We start from the raw sequence: 17,250 nt of genomic DNA, 5'->3' as shown, positions 1-17,250 counted from the left end.
TCAGGGAGCCAAGATCCCACGTGCTGTGCTCAAGGCCAAAAGATGGGAAAAAAGAAGAAAAAAAAAGGAGCCAGTCTTCAGATGAGTCCCTGTTATTCGAGGGGTTTTGTCAAAGAGCCGGCCATCCTATGCATAATACCATGTGGACATGCTCCCTCAAAGGCTCTTATTCCTATAAGGTTCTTCTCTTTTGAGATGTTAATTTTAGCAAGACCTATTCAACCTGAGGTAGTATCCTTTGGCGAAGAAAAGCTGAAAGCTGAATTCTAAATAAGGTAGTTAACGCATCACCAGTGCTTCAGAAGTGTTCAAACCCACTGCTGTCTGCCGTGATGCGGTGTGTGGGAGAAGGGGCTTTGCAGGACATCCTGCGCAGTGATTGTTTTCCAGACACTGGGAGTCAGACAGCTCTTGTGCCAAATTCCTCACTCGCTGAGGTCTTTCGCCAGATTCCCCCACACAGCAACGTGCTGCAGCGGGATTTCTGTTCCCTGGATTACCGCTCACAGCTTCCCAACGCTTAGAATAAGCTCCGTAGGATGTGGAGTGGCCTCGATCACGGCCTCTGCTCCCACCTCCCTTCTTGCTACCCATGAACGTGCGAGCCGGCTCCCAGAGCAGGGGCTGTGTATATGCTAAACACCACCCCTCCTCCAGCCTCCCCAAATGGCCTTCCACCCACATTTACTTAATCTCATCATTCAGGTTTCAACTCAAATTCCCATCCTTGGAGAGCCCTCCAGGACCCCCATCCCTGAGATCCACTTTAGTCATCCCCCCACTCAAGCATTTCCTACCCAAGTACCAGTTTTATTTCACCACAGACGTTGCCATCAGTACCATCCTGTCATTGCTTCTTGATTGATTTGTGCTCAGCTTTGTGACTCACATTCCCACCACACCGTGAACTATCTGTGTATCTTGTCTGACTCCCTACGGCCAACTGGACTGGAGCCCGCCAGACTCCTCTGTCCACGGGATTTTCCAGGCAAGAATGCTGGAGCAGGTTGCCACTTCCTTCTCCAGGGGATCTTCCCAACCCAGGGATCGAACCTGAGTCCCTTACATCTGTCTCCTGCTTTGGCAAGTGGGTTCTTTACCACTAATGCCACTTGGAAAGCCCCCAGATTTTTGATGCTTTGATTTAAATTAGGAAGGAATTAAAAAAAAAAATATCTGTGTTGACTGTTTTAAGTCCCTGATCCTGTTTTCTTGGCTCGGACAGATGACATCAGGAGTTTATCCAGTGGTAACCATTTCTTAAAACCAGCAGAATCTCTATATAGTCAGAAAAAAAAAAATTAGAGAAACTTCAAAGAATGTACCAGAAAAAAATCGTATGTCAAATGAAACACTTTTTTATTTTGTACTAGGAGAGTTCTGTTGATTGAGAACTGTCTTATTCCAGTACCATCTTCTCTTCATGATGTTTACTAAGAGGGGAAATGGCAGGAAAATGATACAAAATGTTATGAATGAGAGAAGGGAGAAGTAAGAGGTGACGGGGAAATCTCTGTTTTGGGAAAATTCATTTTCATTCAACTTTTCATCCAATAGGCACTTCTAGAAAGATTTGAGGTCAGAGGTGAGAATGATCATTTTCAACATTGTCTTATAACCCACTGCTATTCAGTATTCTTTTGGCTTTGTGTCTAGCAAAGGAAATAGAAGTGATTCTCTACCAAGAAGATTTGTGCAGTTGCCTAGATTCTATATAACCAGCATCCATAAATCAGTATATTAATACTTTTTGGTAGCTCCTAACAATGCCCATCATCTCCATTGGGCAGCAATTATTAAGTACCCATAAGCTGAGGAGTCAGGAAAGGAGTCACAAGAGCTAAAAACTGTGTCTAGAACGTGTATGTGGATGTCCACGCATGGAAATAAAGACTGTGATGGTACACAAATTGACAACAAAGCTATCTTTTGTGGAGATGGACACTTAGAAGTGGTTACCGAGAACTTTCAGCTTTCTCTCTGAAACATGAGTGTTTTTAGCTATGAACTGGATTTATGCATTGCTTATGTAATTTAAATTTGACATTTAAATTGTAAGACAATCATGCTGTAAGTATAAAAAGTAATAAAAGCAGCGTGCATGCTGTTGATCAGTCGTGTCCAGCTCTTTGTGACCCCCATGGACTGCAGTCCACCAGGCTCCTCTATCCAGGAGATTTCCCAGCCAAGACCACTAGAGTGGGTTGCCATTTCCTTCTCCAGGGGATCTTCCTGACCCAAGTATCATACCTGCTCCTGCATTGCAGGCAGATTCTTTACCAGTGGGCCACCTGGGAAGCCCAATAAAAGCAGCAGTAGCCACAAAGAAAAAAAAAAAATCAAGCGCATGGGTTCAATATTAATATTACTACATTTATATTTATTGTACAACAGCATATGTAACCTGCATGTCTTTCCTTCTATAAAGTTATAATATTTTAGAAAAGAAATTTTAGCACAGGATAACATTTTATTGTGACATGCATTTGAAACTCTGTTCAGGCTTCACCCCTCCTGAACGACGCCGCCCCCAGCCCCCTAAAAAGGAAGCTTCTAATTTTGACGAGACCAACAGAATCTCTGCAGTCACAGTGAAAGGCAAAGCCACTTAGCACCTTGTAACTGCTTCTGAATCCCTGACTCAGGGCTCTCCCAGTTGGTCCCTTGATTCCCCTGAAGAAATGTCTTATCAGATCAACAATGATGTCCGTCAAAAAGAGAGAAAGCCCCCGCCTCCCCTGCAAACGAGGGGCGTCAGTCCCCGGCCGTGACGGGCGGAGGCGTCATGGTGCGTCCGAAAGGATAAGCGGAGATAAAGTGTATCAAAGGAGGCGTGACACATGGGATGCTACGCAGGCCTGCCTTCCCGGGAGCATCTCTGGCCGGACTGACAGGGGATTAGTCCGCAGGGGGCGGCGCACAAAGGCCGGAGCGGGTCTGGGCCCCACACCTGGGTGCGAGTGGGATGCGCCCGGCCCCTGCCCGCCTCGGCGCCCGCTCGCCACCCTGTCTCCTGGATAAACATGTCTGAAAAATAGGTCGGGATTTTTTTGTTTTGGTTCTGTGTACAGGGGCTCGGGGAAGCAGAAGATGTCGGGGATTCAACAGTCGCCTGCTGGGAGCTCTTAACAGAAAGGGTTTCCGGTGACGGCAGGGGCTGGACCTCCCTTAGGAGCCCGGCTCCGACCATCCAAGGATGAGGGACACGTTTTTGAGACGACATGGACCACTCTAAGATGGACTAGGTGCTGCCGAGGAATCATTGTCCCTTTTGTTATTAGAAGTGACAATAGCCTTGCGTGGTTTTTCCCCTGAATAAACTGGGTTTTTTCTATCTGCATACTAACATATGTAGGGTGAAAGGACATGAATTCTATGACATGCTTTTTAAAAATTTTTACTTTTAATTAATATTTTTGCCTGCGTGGCATGTGGGATCTTCGTTCCTGGACCAGGAGTGGAACCTGCACCCACTGCGCTGGAAACGCAGAGTCTTAACCACCGGACCCGCCAGGGAAGCCCCAGGTCCCGCTTTAAGGTTCTATAGGGAGGAGTGGGAGGGCGGAGGAGAGGAGCCTGACTGAGCAAGTGCAACAAAATCTTAGTAACTGTTAAATCCGGCTTATCACCTCTAGTCTGTAGCCTAGAGCATTCGGAGCATTCACTGTGCTGGTCGTTCTACTCACTGGGTAGAGTCTGAACAATTTTATTCAAATTAATAATGGTGATGATGATGATAATGTTTGTAAGATGTTCTGAAGGATGGTCGTGATCATGTAAACATTTACCAAGTCTTGTGGCACTTGGGTCTGTTAAGCTCTCTGAATCATGGACACATTCTCAACTGGGTTGGTAAAGTCAAGAAAACCTTCTGAAAGTGATGACTTGAACTGGAAGGATGGATGATGACAAGGAAACATGGAGTAGACTGAAATAATCTCCTGAGTTGCACTGCCTCTTATCAGGAATACCTCCTCCCTCTTGCTGGACGACAGCTCTGAATGCATCTTATTTCATCCTCACATGGCTCAGAGAGGTTAAGTAACTTTCCCAAGGTCATCCAGCCAAGAAGGGGTAGATCCAGAGGTCAAACTCAAGGCAATCAAGTAGGCTCCTACCTACTTTCTGACAAGAGAGAGCAGAAAAGAGAAGGGAAAGAGGAGATTCACAAGCTTTGCTGCCCTGTCCTTCTTTGAAAACATAATTATTATTAAAAAGTAGTTATTTAGCTTCAAATGACCCATTTGGTTTTTTTCAAAACTTCCTCAGTGCAATCTTGCTCATAGATCCAGTCTTTATCCAGAATTTTGACATTTTGTTCATTGTGGGGCTTTTTTAAGGCACTGAACTTTGTATGTGTTATTTAATCGTCCTGCAAGGTAAATATTACTCCCATTTCACAAAGGAAGAAACAGTAATACAAAAGATGAGTATCTGCCTAAAGTCACATAGCTAGAAAGGGGCAGATCAAAACATTGCATTTTTTTAAAAGCATTGCATTAAAATATCATTCACCTTGAGACTGAGTTTTTTGGTGTTTTCTTAAATTTTCTGCCTCACCTTAGTACCAGACCCTTTTGCTTGGTAGCTAATGACATATTTTAAAGATCTTCAAAAGGAAAGAAATTAAATACCTAGTTTGGGGCTTTGGCCCTCGCCACTGTACATTTCTCCTGAGCAGAAACCATATCTCATTCATTTCGTGCCCTCAGTTGTTAGCCCAGGAAAAGGTGTAATGTAAATGTCTTGTTAAAGCAAATCTCTGGGTATTGGGATGTTACCTGTCTTCAGAAGCTCAGCAAATAATAAGTCTAAAGATGACAATGATGGATGAAAAACAAACAAAAAGTCATTGCTTATATAACTATTTCCACTCATTAGGAAAGGAAAGCCAGCACAGAAGCACTCAGAGCTCTAGAAAATAGCATTCCTAAATAAGCCTCAGAAATAGGAAAGGGACCTCATGGAGGCATTTTGCCTAGAAAGTGTCAGCTGTCGTAACTGAAGATAGGAAAATGCTAACTGAAAGTTTTAAAGGAAGAACTGGCAGAAACCATGAAACAAAAGCACATCATTAATAATAATTTTTATAATAGTAACAGTTTGCCCTTGTAGAAATTAGAGAAATTCCATGCTATTGCAAGAGAACGCTGCATTTTTGGGGAGCTGGCATGAAATTTCTTTCAACTTTGGGTCAAAAAGACTCTGTCTAACAATAAATATAATCATAATTTACTGCACAATTAATAAGACACTGAACTAAACAAGACAGTGAGCTAGACACTTTATGTGACTTAACACAAGTAATCCTGTGAAGTGAGAATCACCCACATTTCATAAATGCAAACATTTGTTTAAATGCTTGCTTAAAAGGCTCCTAGTTAGAATCGGGCAGAGCAGAGATTTGAACCAAAATACCACAGTGCCCGGCCTAACCATTTAAACCAGGAAAAGAAAAATCAGTTATTTAGTTTTTAAACATGTCCCAAATCCCTGATTATTTGCCTGGAGCTCATACCCTTGTGTTGGCTTCTTCTGAGCCTTTAACTATTAGCAGTAGAATCTTTCAGCCTGATCCAAACTTTAACTTTCAGTATTCAAAAGGACTAAACCTTTTTCGACTGACTGTGAGTTCGTTCCTCCCGGAAGAAAATTAAAACTTATCCTACTGACCCTAAACCTAACTGTCAATTAAAAAAAAAAAGAAGTCAGTTGCCTGGACAGGTGGTTGTAACTTGTGGTCGATGGAAGCCATCCTAGCAAGTGGCACAGGGGTGAGGGGGTGGGGTGGTTAGGGATAGTTTCTGAGAAGACCTTCCTTAGATCAGTATCAAAACTGAGTAAGGGACACCTATTGGACACCCCGTAACAGAACCCAGACACCGAGGGAGAAGAAAAATAGCTGAAAAGGACAATTCATTTCCCAGTAAATTGCAGAAACAAATGTCATAATCTCTCCCACCCAATTGTACTAGGTTATGCGCATACTGGGGCTTCTCAGGTAGCTCAGCTGGTAAAGCATCTGCCTGCAATGTAGGAGACCTGGGTTCTCTCCCTGGGTCAGGAAGATGCCCTGGAGGAGGGCATGGCAACCTCGGGTTACCATCCGTAGAGTCACAAAGAGTCAGACATGACTAAAGTAACTGAGCATGCACAATCCACAAAATCCCAGACTTTCTTTCAGACATTGGCTCATAATCGTGAAAAACAGAGGTTAAGGAGCCAAAACGTATTTAAACGAGTGGAAGTAAAAATAAATGTGTGGATTGCAGCCTCTAGTTACTTATTAAAGAGGTCAAGCTGGATTGTTTGGTTCTTTCACTACCCCCTGCTCCAGCCATTCATAATTTTAAATCTGTTGAATGCAACTTGGGTAGAATATGGAGGTGGCTCAATTTTTCATATTGGCTTGCAGAAGTTTTGTCTCCACTCTGCACCAGGAGTTGCGAACACAATGGCATTCGTGAATCTTGTGTATCAGTAAAGAGAGCCCCTTGAACTCCGCCTGCGGGGAACAAAGGGTTTCCAAGATGCATCTGAGTAGCAGATGTTGAGTTATCTGAAGGGTCAGAATGCCAATTAGATATTGAACATGGCAGGAGGAGGGTGGAGTTTCCAAAACAAATGAACGATGAATAGGAGCGGTCCCCGAGTTTAGGCTCAGGTCCTGCTGTTCTTTTGTACAATGATTTGTGGCAAATTTGTTTTGTCACTGAGGCATAGTTCCCCCGGGTCTTAAAGTGATTTTTGTAATCACAAAAAGAATTTTTTTTTCCTTTAAATGTCCTTTTCCTAATCAAAACTGGATATCAATTTATTACTTTAAAAAATACATTTGAACAGCTGCGTTTTATCTTCGTCGGAGATGTACAAAAATGTGATCCTGTATGAAAAACTAGAAGGCAGACGTAGTCAGGAGTGAAGGAATAATTCAATTAAAAATTTTTTTTTGATAGAAATCAGGCTTTTTTTTTTTAACTTTTTTTTAAAGATTAAAAACATCATTTGGTCCAGCAATTTGCAGATTTTACTGTTTTTCCATTTTATTGGATAAGGATATCATTTTCAATCTAAGACGCCTACAATGAGAAAAATGTGGGAAACCTAAGATGCAAAATGCTTCCATAGTTAACTATGTATTTCTATCTGTGTTACCATCATAAATCATTCTTAGAGAAACAAAACCAAGTGGCAGAAGAACCACAGTGGCGTTCTGTGTAAGTAATTTCATTTGATTCCTGAAATACTTCTGGCTATTGTTTTTCTGAAACCACCCACATGTAGTAAAATTATATCATTGAGTGGACCCGCCCTGCTCTCTCTCTCCTCTGACTTCTGGCAAGTACTAGACCGTGGAATACCAAAGGCAAACCAGCAAAAAAGGAAATTGGGATTGCATTGATTTAAATCAGCCAAGGCTGTGACCAAATTATTTAGTTCTCTTTTGACCTTTGGAGGTCAGATTTGACTATTTATGCTATCTGCTAATGCTTTACTATTTTTCATTGCTCTGCCTGTTAACAATTCTGACCTACAGCCTTTCAGCCTGCGGGGTGGTTATATTAAACAATCACTAATTACTTCTTGAAACATATGCTCCCGTTTTAAAATGTCATTGAAATAAAAGCCCAGCCAGAAGCCCTATGTTCATTTCATGAACGAAAGCAAAATGTAAGCACTGAATATTTCTGGGAAGTCAAACATTGCCAAATCTGAAGAATAATGGGAAAATAACCTACCTTCCTCTCATTATTAACTTGGAAATTGTTTAAAGACTACTTTTTAAAAATAAATATCAAAGGCAGCAAATATTCTTCTCCAATCACATTGTCAAATATGCCAGCATTCCTGCAGAGAATGTACTTTTATCTTTGCTAAAGGTCTTAAGTGTAAAAATATTATGTCATTTTTCCTCTCTTCCTTCATCCACTATGTGCCAGACACCATGTTAGGTCTTGGGATATATGAGGAGAAAGAAGTCAGAATTCTCTGAAAATCGGCCTTTTTCTTATCTGACTTGAAAATGCTTCATTCCTTAGAGAACAAACAAAAGACAAACATAACGCTCACATTTTCAAATTTTATCATGGAAAGAAGTGAATAGGAAGTTATGGGTTGGGAAACCTGGTTTATTTTTCAGAATTCCTCTCTGATTTTATTTAAGATGAAAGAAAAGGTTTTCACTGTCCACAAAATAAAAGATAAGTAATTTATTCTAAATCAAAACAGGCAGAGACAAAGAACACATTAAAATAATAATTCAACTAAAATTTTTATCATTATTTTTGTTATTCAGCTATCCCATGAAGCTGAAATTCCACGCAGGAATTTCGAGGGTTCTGGTTGAGGTGGCAAAGTGTATCCATGTGCGCTTGCCTTCAGAACTCAAGAGATACGTCATGAAGGAAAAATCTAGCAAACTTTCCTCCTGATGACGCTGCTCCACAAAACGGAATGAAATATGGCAGGAAAGGGGTATCCTGTCCACTTCCTGATTTCCTGTGCTTTACATTCTTACACATAAACCTCTAATTCATTTCAGAACACAAAGGTCACCACAAAAAAACCTGAGGCTAAATATACCTTGTTGTCCAGCAGAAGGATAACAGCGATTTTTTTTTTCCTTTTTACCAAAATGTAGCCGTAGCCAGGCGTTTCCCATGTCTGACAACCCACATCACGAGTGTCTTTACAGATGTGAAAAAAATAGCATTAAATGCTCTTTTAAAAACTTTTTATTTGGAATAATATTAGATTGACAGAGAAGTTACAAAGTTGATATAAAGAGTGCCTGTCACCCCACTTCCTCTGCTGGTAACATCTTACATACTCATATACACTTGTCGAAACTAAGAAATTAACAATACTTGTAACTAGACTATGTGGATTTCACCAGTTTTCCCACTGATCCTTGTTGGTGACCCAATCAAAAAGTCACATTGCACTGAGGTATTTATCAACTTGTAGATTCAAATTTTTTTGTCTGGTTTACCTCCCAAAAATAAGATATTTGGAAATTAATTAAATTTAAAAGACATTTTAGGAGTAAAAAGAGTCTGGATTTGTTTTAATGAGTCAGATCAGGCAAAAGAACTCATGTTTCATAGACATTTATTATTAAATAGGATATGCGGTTTCTCAATTGAGAAATCCTCTTACCCTAGTAATAAAATATATTGTTACCAAAAAAAAAAAAATATATTGTTACCAAATTTTAAAAACAGAAGAGATACTCTGAAAAGTTAAAACCACAAGGTACCATTTCTCACCCATCACATTTGCAACAACTAAAAAGATTAAAAGACTTCCCCTGTAGCCCAGTTGGTAAAGGATCTGCCTACAATGTAGGAGACCCAGGTTCAATTCCTGGGTCAGGAAGATCCCCTGGAGAAAGAAATGGCAACTCATCCCAGTTCTTGCCTAGAGAATCTCATGGACAGAGGAGCCTGGCAGGCCACAATCCATGGGGTCCCAAGAGTTGGACTCGACTTAGCAACTAAACCACCACCACCAGAAAGATTAATGATACTTTTGGTTAGGTTTTTTAGCCTCTGTGCATCTCAGTTTCCCTCCATGTAAAATGGGATGATCATTGTTCCGCCATGGAGAAGCAGGATAGCAAAGTCGCTTAGAGTGCGGACCCTGGGACTGGACTTTCTGGATCTGTCTGGGCTATCCCACTTTCTGACTGTCTGATCCTGGAGAAATTTCCTGAGTTTGACGCCTCCGTTTCTCATCTGTAAAACGATTATAACAATAGTACCTACCCAAGAGAGTTGCTACAGGATCAAAATGAGATATTTTGTAAAATACTTAAAACTGGGGGTAGTACACAAATCCTATATAAATACTATCATTTGGAACGGTTTTTCTAAGGATTAACTCAGCACATGTAAAAGCCTTAGAACAGAGTGTCAAATTAATGTGAGTTCTAATTATCCAATGTTGATGAAGAGGGAATTCTGCCTTTGGAGTTCAAATTTATAGCAACTCTGATCTAAAGTTTACAGTTGATCACACAATTCCACATCTGGGAATCTAGCCTATAGAAATGCCTACCCAAGTGCACACAGATATATGAATAAGATGCTCATTATGGCATGCTTCACTCACCTACACCCCCACACACACAGCAAAATGAAAAAATGTAGGCGCCTTAAGTTTCTGTCACCTTGGGAACAGTGAGATGACCTATCCTCCAGCCACTGAAGAGAACAAGACACTTTTATTTGCACGTACAGACTTTGAAGGATAAACATGATAAATTCATTGTTCTTTCCTCCATTTATTGATTATACTAGATATTTATTGGGTGAATGTTGTGTGCTGGGCTCTGCTCTGGGCTGGGACACGGTACTATGAAAGACAGTCTCTGCCACCATCTAACCAGTATTCTGGGGAGGAACAACCAGTGAACAAATTAACAAGTGAATGTCCAGCCAGACGTCAGAGATGAGAAGTAAAGCAAACGGAGTCAAGGAGGTGAAGAATGGAGATGGAGGAGGGAACTAGTTTCATAGGGAAGCCAAGGACCACCCGTCTACGGAGATGAGCTCTGATCTCAGTATCCGTTGGATACAGGCCAACAGATACCTACCTGGAGGAAGAATGTTCCATCGAACAGCAGATGCAGAGGCTTGTGGTCTGGAGTTCTGAGTAAAAGACAGGCAAGAAAAGAATATGCAGAGAGGTATGCATACCGATGACTTCTATTTTTGACCAAGGGTGGGGGAAAGAGATAAGTAGATAAGAAGATAGACTGAAAGATGTCATGAGAAGGAAAAGATGAGAATATGCCAAGCTGTTAGTAATGTTTATCCCAGGTCACGGGACTGAGGAGAAAATCTTTCACTTATAAACTTTTCTCTATAATCATCTTTTCCTTTATGAATGTCTATTTTGTTTTCCAATGAGCACAATTATTATCCAATTGTTATTTGTAATGTAGAAGATGTGCAAAGTAAGTTTCAAGAGTTCTAGAAGAATAATGGTCTTATCTTTTCTTGAAAGAGTATAAAATGGGGTTCCGTAGCCATACCATTGACATTTGTGTGTGTGAGCTCACTCACTCAGTCGTATCTGACTCTTTGGGACCTGATGGACTTAGCCTGCCAGGTTCCTTCTGCCCATAGAATTTTCCAGGGAATAATACTGGAGTGGGTAGCCATTCCCTTCTCCAGGGGATCTTCCCGACTCAGGGATTGAACTTGTGTCTCTAGAGCCTCCGGCACTGGTAGGCGGGTTCTTATCACTGCGGTGCCTGGGAAGTCCCACCACTGACATTTGGGGCTGAATAATTCAAGGCAGGAACCTGCCTGGTGCCGGGTAGGAGGTTAACAGCATCCTTGGCTTCTCCCTTCTAGAATCCTGTAGCACTGCTCAAGCTGTGACAACTGAAAATGTCCGCAAATATTGCCAGGCGTCCTCTGGGGGTAGAAATACCCACGGACCCCCCGTCACCCTGGAGACCTACTGTTCTGGGGACGTGTTGGTTCTGGAGGCAGTCTGCTGAGCTTCCAATCCAAATGCTGCCACCTGCAACCTGCAGAACCTGTTATGTCTCCCCTCTGTGCCTCAGTGTCCTCATCTGTAAAATGGGCGTAATCAGGTTGTCTTCCTGGGCTTTCCATGTAGAAGGAAGGAGCCTGTTCGTATAATGAGCTTAGGACAGGGCGTGACACTCGAAAACACAGGATAAATGTTATTACTGATTTCTCCGGGCCCCCCTACTGTCTGAGACTCCTTCAACAAGACAGAGCAAAGCCTTCTTCACGTCCACCCTCAGTCTCCCTGGCCCAGCAGCCGTTTTCATCCTGAGTCTGGCACTGTCCTAGTGAGAGAAAACTCAAACTGGAACAAGGGCAGGAAAAGAGTGGCTCAGACTCATTGTTCAGTCTGGGGAATCACCGTGGTTAAATGCTTCCTGCGTCTTCTGCTTTAAAGGGGAAAGTGAGATTTATTTTAACCGAAAGTGGGTTGTGTAGCTGCAAGTGTGGTTTTCTTCCCAGAAGTGCTTCCAAACGTGCCTGTCTGTGTCTTTACCAAGAGGTTGTTAACCAAGAAATCATGCTGGTCACCCTTCCCCCTCCCCCTACTCAGGACACACACACACACACACAAACACACTCACTCAGACACACACGCAATAGCTTATTTTCCCCAAAGCAAACTGCATTCCTCTAATGAGCCCGACTCATCCCCTGCCTCCATCTGGACCACATTTTGCTTTGGTAGAAATCAGAAACCACCTTTGCTCATGTTTTGGACTGCCCTTTATTTCTTCAGATTTTTCTTTTCTTTATTCGCGAGTTTTTGTTTTTCAAACTTTCAACTGTTCTCATTCATACTTTCCTTAATTAAAAAATAAATTTAAGTATATTTTTATGTATGTTTATATATATTATTTTTAAATTCTTAATTTATTTGGCTGGGCCAGGTCTTAGTTACGGCACACAGAATCTTCAATCTTAGTTGCTGCATGCACATTCTTAGTTGTGCCCTGTGGGATCTAGTTCCCTGACCAGGGATCAAACCCAGGCCCTCTGCATTGGGAGCTCGGAGCCTTAGCTACTGAACAACCAGGGAAGTGAAGTGAAAGTTGCTCAGTCACGTCCAACTCTTTGTGACCCCATGGAATTCTCCAGCCCAGAATACTGGAATGGGTAGCCTATCCCTTCTCCAGTGGATCTTCCCAACCCAGGAATCGAACCGGGGTCTCCTGCATTTCAGGCGGGTTCTTTACCAATTGAGCTATCAGGGAAGCCCCCGTTTATATATATCTTAGATTTCACTTGTATTTATATATCACATATGCATACTTATATGTATGTTATTTATAAACAGATGTATTTATAGTAAATACTATTTTATTTTAATAATGTTATTATTAAATAATGATTTATAATATATATTACACATTCTATACTACATATATATTGCATATTCTATACTATATGTGTGTGTAGATATGTAAATTTTTTAAGTTAAGCGTGTATATAAAGCAGTGGTTCTCAGGCAGGGGCAATTTTTGTCCTCTCCACCCCCAGAGACATTTGTCAACATCTGGGGACATTTCTGATGGTGATGACTAGGGTCCCGCTACTGGAATCTAGTGGGAAAAAGACCAATTATTCTGCTAAATATTCTCAACACAGCCTCCACCACAAAGAAGTATCTGACCCCGAATGCCAAAACTCCCGAGACTGAGAAATCCTGATTTAAACAGATGAAAACCATGCAGCCATCAAACTAATACCTGGCATTTGCTGAGCGCTGAGAGTTTTACATGCATCATTTGCTTTTTCAGTCCTTTTAACAGTCCTTCCATCCTTGCCATCTTGTAGATTAAGACACTGGGGCAGGCCGAGTTACGCATCCTGCCCAAGTGCACACAGTTAGTGAAAGGCAGAGCAGGATCTGAATCCAGGAGCCAGGGTCTTACCGAGTGTGGTATGTGACCTTGCAAAGTTGCCTTGAGTACACTGTTGGACAAAAAGAGGCAAATTAACAAGCATGGGTCCATTTCTAGAAAAGAAAAAAATTGCTATGTGCATTGTGTAAAAATCAAACTGAAAGAGAATGCATTTAACTTCGGCTGATAGTTCTCTTGGGCAGTATTGGCCCTAGGGAGGCGTTCTCCCTCTCTCTCCCTCTCTCTCTCTCTCTCTCTCTCTCTCTCTCACACACACACACACACACGCACACACACACGTGGTCTCCTGTGGCAGAGCCTCTAGTTGCAGCCTGCACATTTCCTACCTGCTGTTCAGTCACTAAGTCCTATCCGATTCATTGCGACCTTAAAGACTGCAGCACGCCAGGCCTCCCTGTCCTTCACTGTCTCCCAGAGTTTGCTCAAATTCTTATCCATTGAGTCAGTGATGCCATCCAGCCATCTCATCCTCTGTTGCCCCCTTCTCCTCCCGCCCTCACTCTTCCCCAGCATCATGAAAGTGAAAGTCGCTCAGTCGTGTTTGACTCTTTGCGATCCCATGAATTATACAGTCCATGGAATTCTCCAGGCTAGAATACTGGAATGGGTAGCCTCTCCCTCCTCCAGGGAAGCTTCCCAAAGCCGGGATTGAACCCAGGTCTCCCACATTGCAGGTGGATTCTTTACCAGTTGAGCCAGGGAAGCCCTCCCCAGCATCATAGCAGTCACTATACCCTGTAATTTTCTATTGCCCTGTGAGCTGACTTGATTGACATCTCTCCCTCACTGCAGCGTCACTTTCTTTTTTTTTTTTTTTGCAGCGTCACTTTCTTGAGAGCATCTTCAGTGCCTGGTTTTACCCTCTGTTAAATCCCGGGATTTGCCAGATGGCTGCTTAGGGTGAGATTATGGGAAGCTCTTCCTTCGTACGTGACAGAACCTTGTGATGTTTGAAGTTATGTACTTCAAATGTATTCTTTTCGAGAAGAAAAACTATTGCTTATGTTTTTAAACGAAAACATGGTCCATTTATGCAATGGAATATGGCGCAATATCTACTAATAGTAAAGTTGTAGATAAAGATTTAATGAATGGGATGTGTTTTGTTGCGTTTGAAGAGGGAGAAGACTCGAAAAGTGATGATGACTGATATGTGTGTAGTTGTGTGTGTGGTTGATGCATGTATGGTTGTGTGTGAGTGTAAAGGCAGAGGAAACAAGTTAGGAGATGTGATTTCTTTTGCCACGGAGGAACTACGGGTGATTTTTGCTCTCTTTTCTCTCTTTTTCCTTCCTATTAACCTTTTCCTAGATATTCTGCAATGAGCATGCAATTCATTTGGTAACACAGCCAGGTCTGTCGCACTTGCGTTCCTAAAAATTCGCCTGCTCAATTGCACAATAGAGACCACAGGGCTGATGGAAAAAAGCGCGTGGGTATAGCCCTGAAAAACCTCATCGGTGACAGTTTTTTTTTAAAAGGACAGGAACCTAATTATAAATGTATCATCATTAAATTGCTAAGAAATATATAAATACTGTAATAAACAACGCTTTACTTTAAAAAAGACCTCAACCCTGCTTGCAGAAGTGGCACTGGACGTTGCACCCTCAAGGTACTGTGATGTGAGGGGAGAAGAGTTACCTGGTTTTTTTTGGCTGCACCGGGTCTGGGCTGCTGCTCTTGGGATCCTCAGCCTTCACTGTGCCATGTGGGATTTTTAGTTGCAGCATGTGAGACTTTTAGTTGAGGCATGTAGGATCTAGCTCCCTGACCAGGAATGTAACCCAAGCCCCCTGTGTTTTCAAAACAGGGGTTAGAGCAGAACTGACTGTGTGAGGAGGGAAAGTATTTCAAGTCACTGAAGTGCAAGAGCTTATGGATTATCCCTTGACTTTTCTACTTTTCTGACAGTGATTACTCAGGCTTTACAGGTAAACAGCGGACAGGTTACAAAACTTTCAGAGTGGTGATAACAAATGTGGACAGGGCCCCTATTACTCACTTTTTACTTGCGTGATCGTATTTGACCCTCCCGCAAACCCTCCAGGTGGGGGCCACAGGGAAGAACCTGAGTCACAGAGAGCTTAAGCGGTTGCCCAAGGTCACACAGCTGTCACGGGCCAGTGCTGAAACTCAAACCCAGGTCTTCCCTGACACATGGCCACGGCCTTACCCAGTGCTCTGTATTCCATCTGAGATGGACGTGATGCTGGCAGCAGCGTTTACATAGCAAACTCTAGGAGTCACATCATAAAAGATAAAGACTGATGTCGCTTCCGGAGGCTTGGCTTGAATGCGACGGACAGTGAGGCAGAAACACCAGCTGACCTGAGGCATCGTCATGACCCTGCAGCCCTGGCCCCAAACTGTGCTAGTCCCGCACACAGACTCTCAGACGGTAGATCAGCGAATCATCAGGATTTACAGGCCTGGAAAGGCAGGGAGCCCACGTTGCTCTTCAGAGCAGTACTTATCCTACCGGACACAGCAGCTCTCTGAATCGACTCGGCCGCATGGCTGGGTATCGTGTTAAGGGTCGGGGCTCTGCACGAGCCTGGGGTCCAATCTCAGCTTTATGACCTGATAGCTGCGTGACCTTGGACAAGTCACTTGACTTCTCTGTTTCCTCACCTATAAAATAAGGGACAATAGCAGACTGGCTGTGAGGATGTAACAGGTTACCCTGGATACAGGACTTAGCTCAGTGCCAGCCACAGTGAGTTCTGAGTACCTGTTCTTGCCGTTAAATCGCTCAGTCGTGTCCGACGCTTTGCGACCCCACGGACTGCAGCACGCCAGGCTTCCCTGTCTTTCACTGTCTCCTGGAGCTTGCTCAAACTACTGTCCATTGAATCGGTAAGGCCATCCAACCGTCTCGTCCTGTTAGTGGATGATTGTTGCCACCCATGATGGCCCAGTATTGCTCGTAAATAAAATTTTCTGATCAGAAATTTAACCTGGTAGAAAACCATTGCGTCTCAGCTTTTCTTACATAGGTGCAGAAAATAGGTTTCACCAGAGATCTCCAGTTTAATTCATGCACCCCAGTAGTGATGACATTTTTAGTTGACACCCTGAATATGGGTGCATCTATTTATTTATAAACTCTTTGTATGTAGAACTCTACCAGTTCAAACACTGTGATAGCTCTCATTTCACTCTGAGGAAAAGTCAAAGTACTTGTAACAGTTGTAAGTGCGTGCTCAGCTGCTTTGGTCGTTCTGACTCTTTGTGACCCTATAGACTGTAGCCCTTCGGGCTTCTTTGTTCATGGGATTCTCCAGACAAGAATACTGGAGTGGGTTGCCATGGCCTCCTCCAGGGGATCTCCTTGACCTGATAATCGAACCTACATCTCCTGCATCTCCTGCGTTGCAGGCAGGTTCTTTACGCATTGAGCCAGCTGGGAAGCCCAGCAGTTGTAACAGCCCACCCCAAATGAATTAGCATCCTATTATTTCTCTGATTTCGTCTTAAAATTCATTCTGCTCCAGCCCACTCTGGTCTCCTGCTTCTTTGCACACAGGACTCAATCACGCATACTCCCTACTTTGAATGTTTGCATTGGCTGTTTCCGGTGCCTGGAAGTCTTTTCCCCTCAGTTTCTGTAAGACTCACTCCCTCACCTCCTTCAAGTCTTTTCACAAAGGTCACCTTCTCAAGGAGACCCATCCCTGACCACCTACTCATAGCCACCTACTCGTGGCCACCTAATGTAGCCACTCCCACTGACTTCAGCATCCGTTATTATTTTCTGCTATAATTATTTTTTAAATATTTATTTTTATTTTCTTATTCATTTGACTGTGCCGGCT

This window comes from Muntiacus reevesi, chromosome 2 (genome assembly GCF_963930625.1).
Source record: "Muntiacus reevesi chromosome 2, mMunRee1.1, whole genome shotgun sequence".
Taxonomy (NCBI): Eukaryota; Metazoa; Chordata; class Mammalia; order Artiodactyla; family Cervidae; genus Muntiacus; species Muntiacus reevesi.
Note: the sequence above shows the minus strand (reverse complement) of the source record.